Raw genomic sequence first — 16,586 nt, forward strand, 5'->3', positions numbered from 1 at the left:
CAGGCGCTCCAGAGTGAGACTCCCACTGGCTGCCTTGCCAGCCTCAGGAAAGAATGCGTGCTTTGTTTTGGTTTTCCTCAAGCATACACTGGGTTTAGCTGCTGGATACTCTTCCAACCTGCAAGAAAGTTCTTCACTTTGGAGTGATTTTAAAGCTGACATGTAGCAAGCTACTGAAGTGAACAGAGTGAGACTTTTACATGGGCTCGAACTTTTTGCTCCTCTTCCAAAAGCATTTAGGGAAACAACCCTGAACTGCTAACTGTGGATGGAAATGTGGAATCTGGATCCCTTGCAGCATCCCAGGCCTGCAGCTCAGACTGAGCCGTGGCAGATGCAGGGTTCCCACTGCTGTTCCTAGGTCAGTGCCACAGGGCTCAGACCACCTGCGCAGAGCCCGCAGGCAAGTTATTCAAGGTGATTAGCCTGAAGATCTCCACCTGCTGTCAGCTTCCCCTCATCCGTATAACGTGTGAGGCTGTGGCAAGCATTCTCCTTGGATGTGGGGGCCTTTTGTTTTCTCTGGAGATGTACTGGAGGGTTTACCCATGCTTCAGCTGTCGCTGTATGTGTGATGGACAGAAGGCTTAGGAATGCCACCAGCAACCACAAATGAGGAATCTCAGGTAACACCAAAGTGCAGATGTATTGAATAGGCTGTTGTTTTCTACTACAGAACAACCCCTAATTTTGGTCTGGTCCCATGTGTGACACCATTCACACTCGCAGGACATGGATACATTAAAATGGAGGTAGAGGGAACAAGCTACTATGCTTTATGCGGTCAGCAAAGGCTGGGCACTGCTGGCCCCGTAACCCCAGTGAGGTGCAGGGAACTGTGGCAGAAACATGTTATAAGCGACAGTCCCTGCCTTCGTGTGTTCAGGAGAGCCGGCTGCTTGGAGAGACCATGCTACACTGCTCTGCAGCGTTCTGCAAGCACAGCAGAGGGACGTGGCACAGGGTGCTCCATTTTACCAGTCAGGCAAAGGGACTCTCCTGACCCCACTCTGCTGGGGGACTGGTGACACACTAGGACTCAGACCTCCAGCCTGGCTGTGCCAGAGAACTGTACTGATTCCTCTGTGCAGAGCTGAGCTTCTGACCATGAGGTGTGTGAGCATGGGACAAAATGGGGCAGCTGTGGAGGAGGCTCTTGCAGGACAGGTCCTGCCAATAGCTGCATAGGCTGGAAAAGTCCATGGGAAGGGATATCAGCGCGTCTGGAAGCTAAATGGTCCAAGATGCTGAGTTCAGTGTTGTGGGAGACAGCAGCAGTGCAACTTGCCCAGTTGTTCCTCTGTCCCAAAGGCTTTATCAATCCCTCTCTGCTGCAGGAGTAACTAGCTTGGTGCTGCATACTGTACATACTATAACCCTAGTAATACTATATAACTAGGGTTGCATACAGTAAGCAGTGCCTGGCAGGGTGACTAACCTCCCATAAAATACGGGCTTTCTCACATCGCAGGTTGAAATCCTGTGCCTGTCTCTGTGGATGCTTGCCTCCCTTTGGCCCCTCTCTCAAGCTCTGGCCTGGGGAGCTCTCAGTCTCCTGGCTGTACCAGGGGACAAGTTTTAATCCTGATATGTGCACTGTGTGATAAGATCTGAAATAAAGGGCATCCCCATGATCCAGCCTGGGGCACATGGTCCTCCCATGAAACCTGGGCTGTCTCAGGTGGTGTTTGTCCTGTGTCAGTCCACATGATGAGGATTGCCTCTTGTCATGAGACCTGCTATGGGGTAAATGTAGTGTGTCCTGGGCCTTATTATTTCAGAGGTGGTGAGCACAATGGGTCAACAGCCCTCATGGTGCGCATTGGAGACTCCTGGGGAAGAGCTGCTTCCCTGAGCTTTAAGATGGTGCACCCAGACGGCATCCTCTGACATAGTCTGTGTGGAAGTGCTTGCTCAGGGTGTCAGGGCTCTTCGCACAGAGGAGTCAGGAGCTACTCTGGTGTATCATTTAGAAGTGGTTTGTGCATCAGGGTTTGGCAACATCAGATTTACCATTTTTTCCTGTCTTTCAGTCTTGTATCTAGCAACCACACCACATCCTTTGGAAGGGAAGGCATGCCAAGGTAGTTTCCTGTGAGGAAGCAGAGCTCCAGTGTTTTTCGGCAGTGGCTTACCATGCGATGCCTTTTCTTTTATGCAAGAAAAAGTAATGTTTAGAAACAAGCCCAAGCCACAGATTTCAGATCAGAGTACAGTTGGGAAGTGCTTGCCCTAGAACAACAGTTGGACTGTACTCAGCTTTCTAAAGTAACCCTGCCTAAAATCCAGCCTCCAGATTCCACCCTTCAGGCTCATGCCTCTTTCTTCAGCAAAAGTGGCTGTAGAAGCTGAATCTCATTTTGTCTGAAATCTTCACAACGCATTCTATTTTCTACTTTTGCTTTCTTAATAATTCCTTGCTGCTACAAAATGGTCTTTTGACCTCTCTCCCTCTTAACCATTGGTTTTCCAAGCCTTGTTCTTCAGGGGTTAAGCAAAGGAGGCCTGAGAGAAACTGCTGCTAATTAACTGTGACAGCTGAAATCCTTGAAATTGCTATTGAACTTGGAACCTTGTGTGCTATTGTTCTTAGCTCCTCTGCTGGAGTCTTGCGTGATGGTGGTTTGGATGGAAACATTTTTGGGCAAGTCCTTGGAAAAACAATGGGAAAAAGCCCTTTTAAGCAACCCTGTGACAGCCAGCAATGGCAACACTGACCAGAATTTACAGATTTAATCCATGCATCTGGAACTGAAAGGAAACTTCCCCCCCATGTTGATGGCAAAAGTCCACCTGCCTGTCAGGGCTCAGGTAAGGCGGGACCAAACACTTTCCAGGACATAAGGACTAACTGATGGTGTGGTATACCTATCCGAATGACAACTCATTGAAAATACAGTTTGGGTAAAACAGGTCGTTGTTTTCAGCCTACCAGTTGTGAAAGCATCACTTATTGCAAGGTATCTTGGGATACTTTTCCACCATTCTTTTTGGAACCCATAATGAGCACAACAGATCTGCAAGAAGGCTGCAGAGCTCAGTCTGGGCATTGAAATCTTCTGCTGGATAGCTTTCTATAATTGCTCTGAAGATGGCGCAGAGAGTGTGTACATTATCTGGTTTGCAGCCACTGGTAAGCAATATTTGTATAGGCTGTGTGCATTTGTTCCCTAACTCCATAGATTGGGGCAGACTATAAATATGAGTTGCCCCATTATTTCAGCTTTGTTAAGGGATATAGCTTGTGATCCCTCGATAGACAATCTCTTTGTCTTTGTGGGATATTTTTGAGCAATGAGGATTTTTGGATATGGCCCAATATTTTTCTTCTGGGCAACTATGGTTTTGTGCCCTTTCGAAATAAGAATAACATATCCATGTGCATACGTGTGTGACCCACTCCTTTTTTTAATTAAGACGATGACCAGATTCACACAAATCCAAGCAGAAACACTGGGCAAAGTCCACAAGATGCCTTCTACCTTACATAGGATTATTTTCTGTTACTACAGAGTAGTATCTCAGGACCCAACCAGGATCTACCTGAGAAGAGTGTTTGCTGCTGCTGCTGAAAGCAGTTCCATTTGGACAACCTCAAAATGCTCCCACTGGGACCCATGAAGGCTGCTGTTCTCTAGAGAACTTATCCCCAGATACACCTGATTGCAGTACAGTGCTATACTCTCTTCCATACCTAGCAGCACACCCCTCTCCAGCATAAATGTATATTGTATATACATTTAATGGGTATGGGTAACAGGTATGGGACAGATAGAAATGACTTCCCTTCCTTAGCATTAGGTCTTGTATTAGCCGCTGCAACAGGAACAGCTCAGCTTCAGAGAGCTCTGGAGTCTCAGCTGATTCTGGATGATCCATGTAATAAAGTAATAATAATAAAACCAATACAGGAATATGAATCCTGTAAATCACTGAGCATTTCTTGAAGTAAACTGGATCACTTTTAAAGTTTTAAGATTGATTTAACACTGTCTTTATGGCCAGCTTGTACGCCGTAATGGTATGGCCTTGTCTTTAGCTGATATAAATCCCAAAGGCTCTTATAAAACTGTTTCACTTTTTATTTACAGTCACACTAGTGACACAGTCCCTGTGCTATTTTTATTCAGATACAGAACTCCTGAAAGCTCAATTTTTTCTGACCTTGGAAACAGATAAGAAAGCAGATCTTTGGAAGCCTCTTGAATTAGACTGATGCACTTTGATTTGCAAATAATTTCTGATTTGCAACTGTGATTGCTCTTGCAAATTTATCAGGCCCTTAAAGTTATTTCAGCGTGTCTGAGCAGCTGATTTTATTTGCTTCCTTTGTGATTAAAACTAATGGCAGCAGACCACAAGTTCATGCTGTGTTTCCATATAGCAGAACAATTACAGAACAGGCTTTGAAAATATATTTGCAATGCAGTTCCCGATCAGATTTTTACTAGGGAATATGCCCTCTTTTTTTCATGTATTCTTACTTTCCATGTGTTTAGAGTGTTCATGGGATTTGTTTATCCTTTAAAGCCTGGCAAGAACAGTTGTCAAAATATCATTTCTGCTCTTAGAGACTAAGAAATAATGTATTGTCTTGCAGTTTGCTAATTTATTCTTAGCTTGATATCCACGTCATGTACTTGATATGGACATATTTGTAATTGGAAAATTCAGGTTTCCATGAAAAACTTAGCAAAAGTATTTCTGATGATACAGGCAGGATAGTGTATAGCTCTGGTTGTGATTGCAAGTTTGCCGATGACACCAAACTGTGTGGTTCGGTTGATACGCTGCAGGGAAGGGATGCCATCCAGAGGGACCTCAACACACTTGTGAGGTGGGCTGATGCCAACCTTATGAAGTTTAACCATGACAAGTGCAAGGTCCTACACCTGGGTTGGAGCAATCCCAGCCACAGCTACAGATTGGGCAGAGAAGAGATTCAGAGCAGCCCTGCAGAAAAGGACTTGGGGGTGCTGGTCGATGAGAAAATGAACATGAGCCAGCTTCAGTGCGCGCTTGCAGGCCGGAAAGCAACTGTATCCTGGGCTGCATCAGAAGGAGTGTGACCAGCAGGTCGAAGGAGGTGATCCTGCCCCTCTACTCTGCTCTTGTGAGACCTCACCTGGAGTATTGTGTGCAGTTCTGGTGTCCTCAACATAAAAAGGACATGGAGCTGTTGGAACAAGTCCAGAGGAGGGCCACGAGGATGATCAGGGGACCGGAGCACCTCCCGTATGAAGACAGGCTGAGGAAGTTGGGTCTGTTCAGCCTGGAGAAGAGAAGGCTGCGCGGAGACCTCATAGCAGCCTTCCAGTACCTGAAGGGGAGCTATAGGGATGCTGGGGAGGGACTCTTTGTCAGGGACTGTAGTGACAGGACAAGGGGTAACGGGTTAAAACTTAAACAGGGGAAGTTTAGATTGGATGTAAGGAGGAAATTCTTTCCTGTTAGGGTGGTGAGGCACTGGAATGGGTTGCCCAGGAAGGTTGTGAATGCCCTATCCCTGGCAGTGTTCAAGGCCAGCTTGGACAGAGCCTTGGGTGGCATGGTTTAGTGTGAGGTGTCCCTGCCCATGGCAGGGGGGTTGAAACTAGATGATCTTAAGGTCCTTTCCAACCCTAACTATTCTATGATTCTATTCTATGATTGTGTGTCTGTACATGAGGGGAGCAGGAGAGCGGGCAAGGGAGTAAATGGAAAAGTTATCCAGGAAGCCGAGCTGCAGCCAGAGGTGTGCTTAGAGCCCAGCCCTAAGAAAATGACACAGAAAGGGGGAGAGAACACAACTGAGCAGTTGTTTGCAGTACGGTCAGGTGTTGCCCCATATTACTTGATCCCCGCATTGTTCAGAGCAACTGGGTCAATTAAGAGGATTTGAATTCATAAAGGGGTTTTGATTATGGAGTTTAGAAAAAATTAAGGTGAATTTCTTCTCTTGATGGAAACAACTAGCTAGATCCCAAATATTATTGAACTGCAGGAAGATAGCGCTGCAAGGAACAGCTATAGGACTTCAGCAGTACAGAACAATAGCACAGTTTCTACAGCACACAATGACTTTATCTCTGTTCCCTTTTGTAAGGGCAGAATGGCTGAGGGAAAACAGTCACTTTCCTTTTAATACAGCTCCTGCTTGGCGCATCAGAAAGCACGAAACTGAGTCAAGAGGCCAGCTGCCTGGAGTCATTAGTAATGTGGAGCCAGCACGCAGCTAATCCAGCATGCTGTGGAGCCTGCTGAGGTTCTATATACCCCCTCGTGTGACATATGGCTGGCCAGGTTCACCCAGGGCACATGTCCTGCCATGGAACTGGTCACTTGCATAGGTGGGATGGGACTGGACTGGACATCAAGCTGTCCAAACCCATGGAAAAGGAGCATCAGCCTTTGGTCCATGGTTGTTGATAATGGCTAGAAATGTTCATTTTATAAAATGAGGTAAGTGTAATGTTACTAGAAGGTGGAAAGCTTCCAAGCCTGATCCTGCCTCATGCTCCTGCTGCTCTTAGGCCTGAGACCAGATCTCAGTGGCAAGCTTTACCCTGCAGCAAATATTTACGTGACCTTGTAGTCCCTCAAGGGAAAAGAAGGGTTTATGATGGAAATGATGATGGAGTATTAAGTGCCGTGGTGCTCGTGAGCTGCGCAGCTATAACAACAACCCCCAGACGGGTAAACAGGAGAAAGGCCTTCACTGTCCATATGGTGAGGCAGGCAATACAGCCCTACTGTACGTAACACCAGAGACCTTCCAAATCCTACTCCAAATCTTTTAATACCTTCAGTCCTTAACAGTTCAAAATTACATCATCATTTCCTCCATTTCAGACAGAGCTTTACCCCTTTTGCTTTGTAGCTGCAGTGTAGTCTAATAGGGCTCATACTTCTTAATCTTAAATGGAAAAATATATGTCAAGGCAAAACAAAGCACAGTTTCTAGATCTCCAAAGGGGGTATGGAGAAGGGTGTCTTGTAAATCTGTATATGGTTAAAGGCAGCTGCATATTGATATGGACATTCTGAGCTTGTCAGTCCTTTTTATGATGTATAGCTATAGAGGCAAGACAGCAGTGGCAAGCTGAAGACAATGAATTCCCTCACTTCCTACTCTTATTGCTGAGGACCAGGAAAGAGATGTCTAATCAGCCTTGAATTTGTAAAGGCCCAAACCCAGCACAAGCACTACTAGTTTTCAGCTTGGCCATTTATTCTAAAATCTTTCACTCTCTAGTTTCACTAGCAGTGGAGAAGTACAATGAATTCCTTTCTGGTAACCTGAGAATATCAGCTAATGAAAAAAACCAAAAAATGCTCTGCAACTATATTGAATTTCCAGGGATTTTTTTCACGCCTGCCCCCAACTGGCTGATGTTAACATTTTTCTGATGTCCTTGAGATTACAGCAAACAGTTTCCAGGGGGGAAAAACCCCAACAAACTCAAACACCCCAAACAGCTTGAATCATATCCTCAACTGGCATAAACTGATGCAGCTCTTTATCTATCAGCTGAGAAGCCAGGGTACTGCTGCTTTTATTTTCAGCTTTGCAACACAGTTATTGTAATAAAAGTAAGATATTGAGATGAGTTTTGCTCCAAGTGACATCATAAGTTAGTGGGGAGCAAGCAATGTGTTGGCAAAGTTGAACGGGGTGCTGTGCACGAAGTCCGTTTGTCACCAGAAGCCAGACTCCAGAATTCATGGAGATGCATCCAAGGACACAGTCTTGCAGTTTGTCTCCAGTTTTTATGAACATCAAACTGATCTGTGTATTTAGAAATGGAGAAGGAAAAATAGTGATGAAAACACATCTGTAGCATGGTGGCCTTTCTGATTATTTAACATGTTTCACTATAAAAGTTGAGTGATATAAGAATTATGTCATTGTCTGTGAAGTCCTACCCATACTGATATTTCTAAGCAAGCAAGTCCCCACTGATATTAGAGATAAGTAATAGGTACATGAAGAAAGGAAAAAGATGTAGCTGATGGAAATGATCATGTTAGACCTCCAGGGTCAGCCCCGCTCTTGTATTCAGATCTTCAAGTTTTGGCTTAGACATGAGCAGTTCAGATGTTTTCAGTCTCCTGTGAACATTTGAGCAGATGAAAATTAGGATAAAACGCATGTTGTCTCTAATGAGCAGTGAATGTCATGGCTGAAAGCTGTCTCAGGACATCATCTTTCACCACAGTGGAGAAATCTTCCATCTGGACAGATCTGACGAACTCTTGGCAACTTGGATCCTTCACTGCAGTATAAAGAAGAGTACATCTGGCTTACACCCATCTTTAGGTTTCTGTGCTTTTGGGAAAGTTATAGTACCAGCTCACCCCCAACTATACCCTCTGCAGAATAATTCCATATCAAAAGTATTTAACAGAGTAATTACTGTCTTTGGTCTTTATCAACATGGTATTAATTAATGGTTTCTTCCTTGGCAACTCATGAGGAAACACATGCACCCACAAATACTTGTATAACACAAGGAGTTTGTAAAGATGGAAGCTGCATAGATTGATCAACAGGAGAACCTGAGATGAGGTTGCAGCAGTAATCTCCTCTGATTTCATAATTAGGCCCCTAAACCTGTTTTCAGAGAAGCACCTTCCTCTGTCTACCATTCCCAGTCCAGACTATGTTCCTTTGGTGATGCTGGTAATGTCTAACAGCATCTGGAAGGAGAAGGTGGCACCTAACCTGAGCGTGAATGTAGGCATCCAGGGAACTTTGCTGGTGAGCACTAAAAATCCTAGGCACTTGCAGGGTACTAAGTTTTTGAACAGGAGTTTGGGGATCTCAAGTTTGGACTTAGATGCAAATGCAAGATCTCTCAAAGGTCTTGGTAAGCATTCGTATTTTATGTGGGAAAAGAGACACTTGGAGAACTGCAAGTCCAGGGCTTTAAGCCTACAACACCAAGTCTACAACTTGGGGTAGAGAGACCCCAAGTCACTAGGGACCTACTGATGTCAGTGAATGCTAAAACAAAAGGCCCTATTAAATTCAGAATCACTCTTTAGTGCTCCAGAAGCCTTTTTGGAAAAGCTGACCCTGGATTTCGGTATTTGCTAACTGTAAGACCTCACAGTTTGCAGACATTTCAGTTTGGCTGAAAATTACCATGTGGAATTTGGAAGCAATATATTCAGAGGTGAATTTTAAAGACAAAACAAAGATAAAGAACCCAGAGCTCACTGTTTTGTGTAAACTGGGTAGGAACTGTTTTTTGGGCAGTCTCCCTGTATTTAACAAAGCTACAATACATATTTTAAGTGGCTGTAGTATAAAAAACTTTGCCTGGCTGCAGGTATCAGGCTTGGCAGCAACTTGTTTCTTTGAAAAACTTTGAAAGTGAGATTAATGAGGAAGAGGGTGTTGCTAAAGGGAGCCAGAGAAGATGGGGATAGATGTTTTTGGAGCATGGACATCCTTGTAGCACTTATCAGGATTTCCTGCTTTTAATTTATTCTTGCATTATTCACCTGGAAAATAAAAAATCCTTAAGTTCATGCACTTCACTGGAACATACTGGTCTCCAAGAGATGTATTAGCTGTTTTCACATGGGAATGGTTACTACTTGGCATCTATTCTAAATTTAAAGTGCATCTGTTCAAATTCGTGTGTATTGTAGACTTCTCAAATTGCGGGATTTCCAGTCAGGGTGCATTTGGCCCAGTGTGCTCTGCCTGTTTTTGGCTCCAATACATTATGAGGTTGTTAGTTCCATATCCCCTGAAGGGTAATATTCTTCCTTGGGCACAAAGCCCACTCAGGTCTCTGTGTACCACTAAACTAGACTATAAAGACTAAGTGCAAACCTTGCATAGGAACTCCACTGATCATGTCAATACCTTTTTGAGTTACCTTTCAAAAGAACATATTTAGTGACAGGCTTCGTGTGCCCTGCCCTGTCATGAGAGCTTTGAGGATTTAGTTTTTCTATGCAGCTACTCTTAATTTTGGGGAAAGGATTTTTTCATATACAATAAAATCCTGCCAACTCCTTCACCACATTGCCATGATAAAAGTGCCCATTCAGCCAGTGCAATTACAACACCTGCACTGTTCTGCTGTCTGGGAAATGGAGGTCTGGAGGTTCTGGAGGTCTGTCTGCACCTCCAGTTTCCCCAGTGTTCAGCTCCTGTTGGGAATTCTCCAAAGTAAACTCCTTCCTTCCTCTTCTTAGGTGCCATACATTCCTTTTTACTGAGCTGCACAGAGATCAGTGCGCTCCTGGTGTAAATAGTTACACTTATGGACAGATGGACAGAGGCGAGGAACTCAATGACCACTTTGGCTAATGTGATGCGGATCCTGTGTAGCAGATTCAAACATGAGTCTGAACATCACCGTGGAGGCCTTGCTCTTGCACAACACTAGAGATGCTAGGACATGGAACTGCTGGAACAAGCCCAGAGGAGGGCCACGAAGATGATCAGGGGACTGGAGCACCTCCCGTATGAAGACAGGCTGAGGAAGTTGGGGCTGTTCAGCCTGGAGAAGAGAAGGCTGCGTGGAGACCTCATAGCAGCCTTCCAGTACCTGAAGGGGGGCTGTAGGGATGCTGGGGAGGGACTCTTTGTCAGGGACTGTAGTGACAGGACAAGGGGTAACGGGTTAAAACTTAAACAGGGGAAGTTTAAATTGGATATAAGGAGGAAATTCTTTCCTGTTAGGGTGATGAGACACTGGAATGGGTTGCCCAGGGAGCTTGTGAGTGCTCCATCACTGGCGGTGTTCGAGGCCAGGTTGGATGAAGCCTTGGGTGGGATGGTTTAGTGAGAGGTGTCCCTGTCCATGGCAGGGGGGTTGGAACTAGATGATCTTGAGGTCCTTTCCAACCCTAACTATTCTATTCTATGATTCTATGCCTGAAACGCAGTCCTTACCAAGAAGAAGAGGGGCATGAGATAGGGCACAAGACTTGACTGAGCTCAGTCTGTAGGTTACAGCACAGTAGGTCTGAAATGACCCCCTACATTGAAACCCACAAAAATCTCCCTCAGTCATACAAGCCTGAAATGGCTCTGTACATTGAACAGATGGGAAAGGAGAAGTAACAGAAGAGAGCTTTGCTGTCATGTTTTGCTGCTGTTTGATAAGTCTTTATCAGGAACAGAAACTGAACCTGCTGTGGTTGGGGCTCTAGGCTGGGATTTAAGAAGCATGTATGAAGTTTCCAGGCATAGCTCTCCTACAGTCTTAAATAAATCACTCATTTCATTTACAAAAAGCAATTCTAGGCCTGTCTTTATCTGTCTTATCCTGGTAGACTCGAAGGCGCTTTGTCAAGGCCATGGTTTGGAAAGTGCTAAGCAAGTTTGGCCAAGGTCCGTAGTTGCTCCTGTAATTCAAGGCAGGAAGAGCAGCAAAATTTAATGACATTTTCCCTCAGGAAGGAGTGGGGGAGAGCCTTTCTGGAGCCGAATAATGCCATAGTCTGTATTATCTGCAAATCTAGACTGAATATCAAGGTAAATACAGTTTCTTTTGTTGCTATCTTTATTAAATGCAAAAAATGTGATAACTTCTAAGAAGTATAAAATGTAAATCTAAATGACTTAAAATTCATAAGAAAACTGGTCTCCCATCTGGGAATAGCCTGTGCAGTTTTTAGTGTAAGAAACAGGCCATAACCCCTTCATAGGCAATACAATTAATCGAATAACAAAATTATGTCAAGCCAGTACTGATGATAATTTCTAGGGATAAGTATAGTTATTCTGGCTCACAAATACAAAACAAAAGTAGTTGAAAGTTAGAACACAGAGCAAATGGATGATTCTGAATCCTCCCTCTATTGTTAAACTGTACAAACCTATTGCTATTCTAATAAATAATCCCAGCACAGAGCATTTTCTTGCCAATATTTTCAGCAGCAGAAGCCAAGCCAGAAGGTTCTGAAACCAACATATTGGCATGGATGGGGTTTTTTCCCTCGTTTTTCTAATATACCATGGAATCTAGTTAAATATTTTTCCACTCCTTACTTCTCCCTGCGTCTTCTGGAGAAAATGTGAGTCCTATTTCCTCATAAAAATATCTTAGCATTTGACAGGTTGGGTGTCTTTGATCCTGAAATGTTTTTGGATGATTTTTCTCCCCCACTTTGACTTTGTAATATAACGCTCCATAAAAAGTATATGCATATATGCAACTTTAAAAGGGGCTCCTTATTTGAAATTAAACTTTTACACCAATTAACCTCCTCCCAGTGCACTATAAAGTGCAGTAAAAACAGTGCTCTTACAGAGACCCTTGCAGTTCTCGGATTGATGCCTCCCTGGCTGTGGAACCCAGAACATCTGCTTTAAATTAGCTCTGATGGAAGGTCTACTTGTAAATGCATGACTTAATCAGCCTTACTAAAGTAAATGGCACATACTGTAGTGGAGGGTGCTTCAGAGTCAGACTCAAACCTGTCTTTCTTTTGAAGCAGAGAGGGGGGAAGAAAAGGGGGGCACAGAGGGGGCAAACTTTAAACCAAAGGCGATTTCTTTTCTTTTCCTTTTATGAGCTGACATTAGCAGACGTGTGGCTGTACCATAGCCAGTCTAACTCCCAAGCAATGTGCAGCTGTACAGGGTAAGCCTTGCTCCTCTCCATGCTCAGATACCCATGCTTTCAGACCCTGCTTAGGCGAAGACTGCAGTGTAGTCGTGCAGGAGTGTTAGGTAGGTAGCCTTCTTGCTTGCCTGCAGGCTCTTGCCTGGGCTCCCTGAGAGTGCCCAGTTTGTCCTGGAAAAAAGTATAAGAGCAGCTCAGCAGCAGACAACTTTGACTCTCTGCATCGCTCAGACCCTGCTAACCTTTCCTGAGAAAAAGAGCCACAGGCTTCCTGTTGGTTTTTAACAGTGAGGATTGTGAAGGGTGAAGAATTGCAGAAGGTCCTTATGAGGCTGAGTGACTGGGCAATAAAATGACAGATGAAATTCAGTGTATATAAACATAAAGTGATGCATGTGGGGAAAAGCAATCCTAGATTCATTATAAATGATGGGCTCTGAGCTGACTATTACCACCAAGAAGTGAACCTTGAATGAAAACATCAGCTCAGGGCTCAGAAGCCACCAGAAAAAAAAAAAAAAGCAAATCAAATGTTAGGAATGATTAGGAAAGGAATGGAAAGCAAAGCAAAAATCACTTCATCACTCTCTACAGCTATGGTTCACCCACACCTCAAATAATGTGCGTTGTTCTATCCCCTCATTTGAAGAAAAGGATATATAGTAAGCTGGAAAAGGTTAAAAAAAGGGTGAAAAGGATGATCAAAGGTTTGGAATGACTTCCATATGAGAAATGATTGTATCTGGAAGAGATAGATTGGGAGTGGTGGTATGACAGAGGTCTACACCACCACAAATAGTAAGAAGAGGTTGATCAGAGATCAACAGCTCACTGTCTTTTCCAGTACAAGAACTAGTGGGCATGACATGCAGCTAGGAAGAGCCAGGTTAAAATGAACAGGAAGTGTTTCTTCACACAGTGGTAACAAAGCTGTGGAAATCCCTACCAGAGGACGTTATGGAAGCAAGAAATTTAGTGGTTTCAAGGGGAGAATGGGTAAAAACTTAGAAGAGATTAATGGATTAGGGAATCAGGAGATAGGAACTAGAGAAAACACTGCCAGAGGAAATGAAACCTGAAATACAAGAAAAAAGATCTAGAGAGTAAGAGAACAGCAAAGGAAAAGGGCAAGCAAAATGAGAGAAGACACTGGGGAGACAGGAGGACTGATTTGGGCAGGGACTACTCAGACATACAAGCTGCGTAAGTAAGGTCGTAAAATACACACGGGAGGTACAGGGACACAGACCGAAGATAATGTGAAGAAAAAGGGGAGAAAGCCACAAAGGTACACGCAAGTGGGAATGAGGTCTGCTGTTTGCCTGCCAAGGAGAGTGAGCTGTAAGCTTGGGTAGCAGAATGATACTGCTTTGGGACAGTTCATTACTGCATGCTAGTTGTGCTGAAGTATTCCAAATCTCATACAGAGATGAGGAGGAACAACAACATTGTAGATGCAAAACAGGGTCCACAAATCTCAGGAACTACCCAAACTGGAACTGCGTGTGCAATTTTTATTCAGCCCTAGTGCTCTTTACAGTCTAATTACTCAAGCATATCCTCTTCGCAAAATTAGCCCACACATCTCTCTTTCGTCTGCCCTTGCCTAGAGCAGCTTTCAGCCCCTCTACATTTGAATAAGGCTGCTGTCTACTTTATGCTGGTTGAACACCAGGGGAGAGGCCACAGAAGAGACAAGGACCTGCTCTCAGTGCCCATGTCCTCATACCCAAATGACAAAGCAATAATTACAGAGACAGCCCTTCTGAGTCCCACAGGCGTCCATAGCTGCCCTGTGGGGAGGCCCCAGTCCAGCTATAAGGTAGTTGAACATGCTGAGTAAAAAGGTTTTTTGTGGTGTTTTTTTTTAACAGATGTATGAAAAGTGTTTTCTGAGCATGTGGAAACTGAATTTTCCAGAGACTTCTTGCCTGGGCTGTATGGGGACATTTTCATAAGCATGGCAAAAGTCACCTTCTGACAACTTACCAGCTCTCAAGTTATTCACTCAGGAGGTGGTAAGCAGCACAACAGCTATTCATATAAATGGCACTAGAATAATTTTAACATAGATAAAACAGTAAGTTTCTCCCAACCCTATTTTTTTTGAATGAAACAACTCCTTTGAGTAAATAAATAATTTAAAAAATTCTCGAAGATTCAATCTGAGGCTTCTGGATTATATGAGAAATCCCAGTGCATGCAATTGCATTTTCATAAATTATAAGAAATCAAAATCAGGACATTGCAATGAAAAATGCTGAGCGATTGTAATAAAATGCAGTGTAATTGGTCCCACATGTACTGCAATTAACATCAACACCACTATGCCATACTTTTTTTCTTTCCTGTTTTGGAACTACCTGTACGTAGGAAGAAAGGTTTTAAAATAACAAGCATATACACCAAGAACACTGGGAAAGTAGAAAATATGGATGCTATGTTACCAAGCATCATGTATTTTACTTTACATGTATATCTTTATCCTCTACAGTGTGCTACAGGAATGCACATTAGGGCATGAGATTAGGTCCTGATGGATTCACGGAACTTTAATGTACATTTAAGTGCTCCCTTAAATTGGATTGAGGCTTTTCCAGCAATCATATGCTAATACAAATCTCAATAGGCATGTTCATTTAACATTACCATTTGTATCCACACTCATTGAAGTAGGTAGATAAAGACTTTAAGACAATTCAGGGTCAGAGAGGACCATTAGATTATCTAGTCTAGTTTAGCAAGGAGTAATCTATTTACTAAGGGTAGTGGTCTTTTGAGACCAGTAATTTGAGTTTGGCACAAGACTAAACTGGGTTTGAATGGAACCTCTTTTCTAAAGAGGCACAGTGGCCTGATCTGAATGTGTAGGGATAGAGGGCCTCTCACTTTCCTTGGTGATGAATCCCTGAAACTATCTGTTCAATATTTCCTTCCAAGAGTCAAAACTTTCTTTCACCTCTGGGTTTCTGGGACACCACACCTTCTGGGGATAGAGAGCCTTCAGTACTTGGCATTTTAATGGAGAGACTTACATACTAAGTCACTTCTCAGTCTTCTGTTTGTTTGTTTTTGATGATTGAAGCACTCCAAGCTGTTTAAGCATCTGCCATTTTCTCCAGCCTTTGATCAGCATTTTTAGTGCACAACTTCACATCCAAAACATCGAGTGACTACTCCCACTCATGTGGCTTACAGTGTTATAGACCACTCTTCCCACCCTGCATATGGATGCTTGTTCAAAAATACTTCTGAATAGCCATACTACCAAAAGGCTTAGATTTTATTTTTCTGAAAGGAAAACTCTGCAAACGTTGCTAGTGCATGTTTGGCAAGCAGCTTTGTCTTCCATTTCCTCTGCCGAGATGCTTGGGACTCTTTGTCTGAATTGCTCTACACTTTACAATATAAAAATATGGTTTCTGGGAAAAGTCTCCTCTTCCTCTGCTGGTTCCACTCAAAACAGAATTAAACAAGAGTTAAATGGGAGCTTTCAAACACCAGCATTTCCTGGGGGCATGCTCTTTACCATCAATCCATCATTTCTTTACAGCTCATTTTTAGATGCATTTGTTAGAAGTTATTCTCTGGCTACACCCTTCTTTATGTCATAAATCAGTCGCTTCTGGCCTGTCTGGACACTGCTCAGTACTCCCAGTGCCATTCCTGCCAGCCCTCACAAAATGCAGCAGGCTGAGTCATACCTCAGCAAAATGTCTGTAATTGCCCGATTTCATGTTATTTCTTTTCCATTAGAGAGCCAACCTAGGGGTGACCACTTACATTTTTGAGGTAATCCATATTTAAATAATGCCTTATTGCTGTTATCTTTACTTTTTTTTTTTTCTGTTTTATTCATTACATGTGATTCTAAAATACATTTATTCAGCGTTGGTCTTTTAGTGTTAGAAAATGGGAGACACATTGATTGGTAGTTGCTCATGTGAAGTTGTTTAAATAGTACTTTAAAAGACATTAAGCAGCATTTCACATCAAAACCCACTCAGACAC

At 43.4% G+C, this 16,586-nt stretch overlaps 1 long non-coding RNA gene across 1 annotated transcript; it reads left to right on the top strand.

Annotated features, from left to right (window-relative positions):
* The first annotated feature begins 510 nt into the window (after positions 1 to 510).
* Positions 511 to 3,721, top strand: LOC136017282 (uncharacterized). The gene is made up of 3 exons (XR_010613881.1): positions 511 to 626; positions 2,034 to 2,811; positions 3,513 to 3,721. It is a non-coding gene; the product is annotated as an uncharacterized LOC136017282 (long non-coding RNA).
* The last annotated feature ends 12,865 nt before the right edge of the window (positions 3,722 to 16,586 follow it).

Source organism: Lathamus discolor, chromosome 6 (genome assembly GCF_037157495.1).
Source record: "Lathamus discolor isolate bLatDis1 chromosome 6, bLatDis1.hap1, whole genome shotgun sequence".
Lineage (NCBI taxonomy): Eukaryota > Metazoa > Chordata > Aves > Psittaciformes > Psittacidae > Lathamus > Lathamus discolor.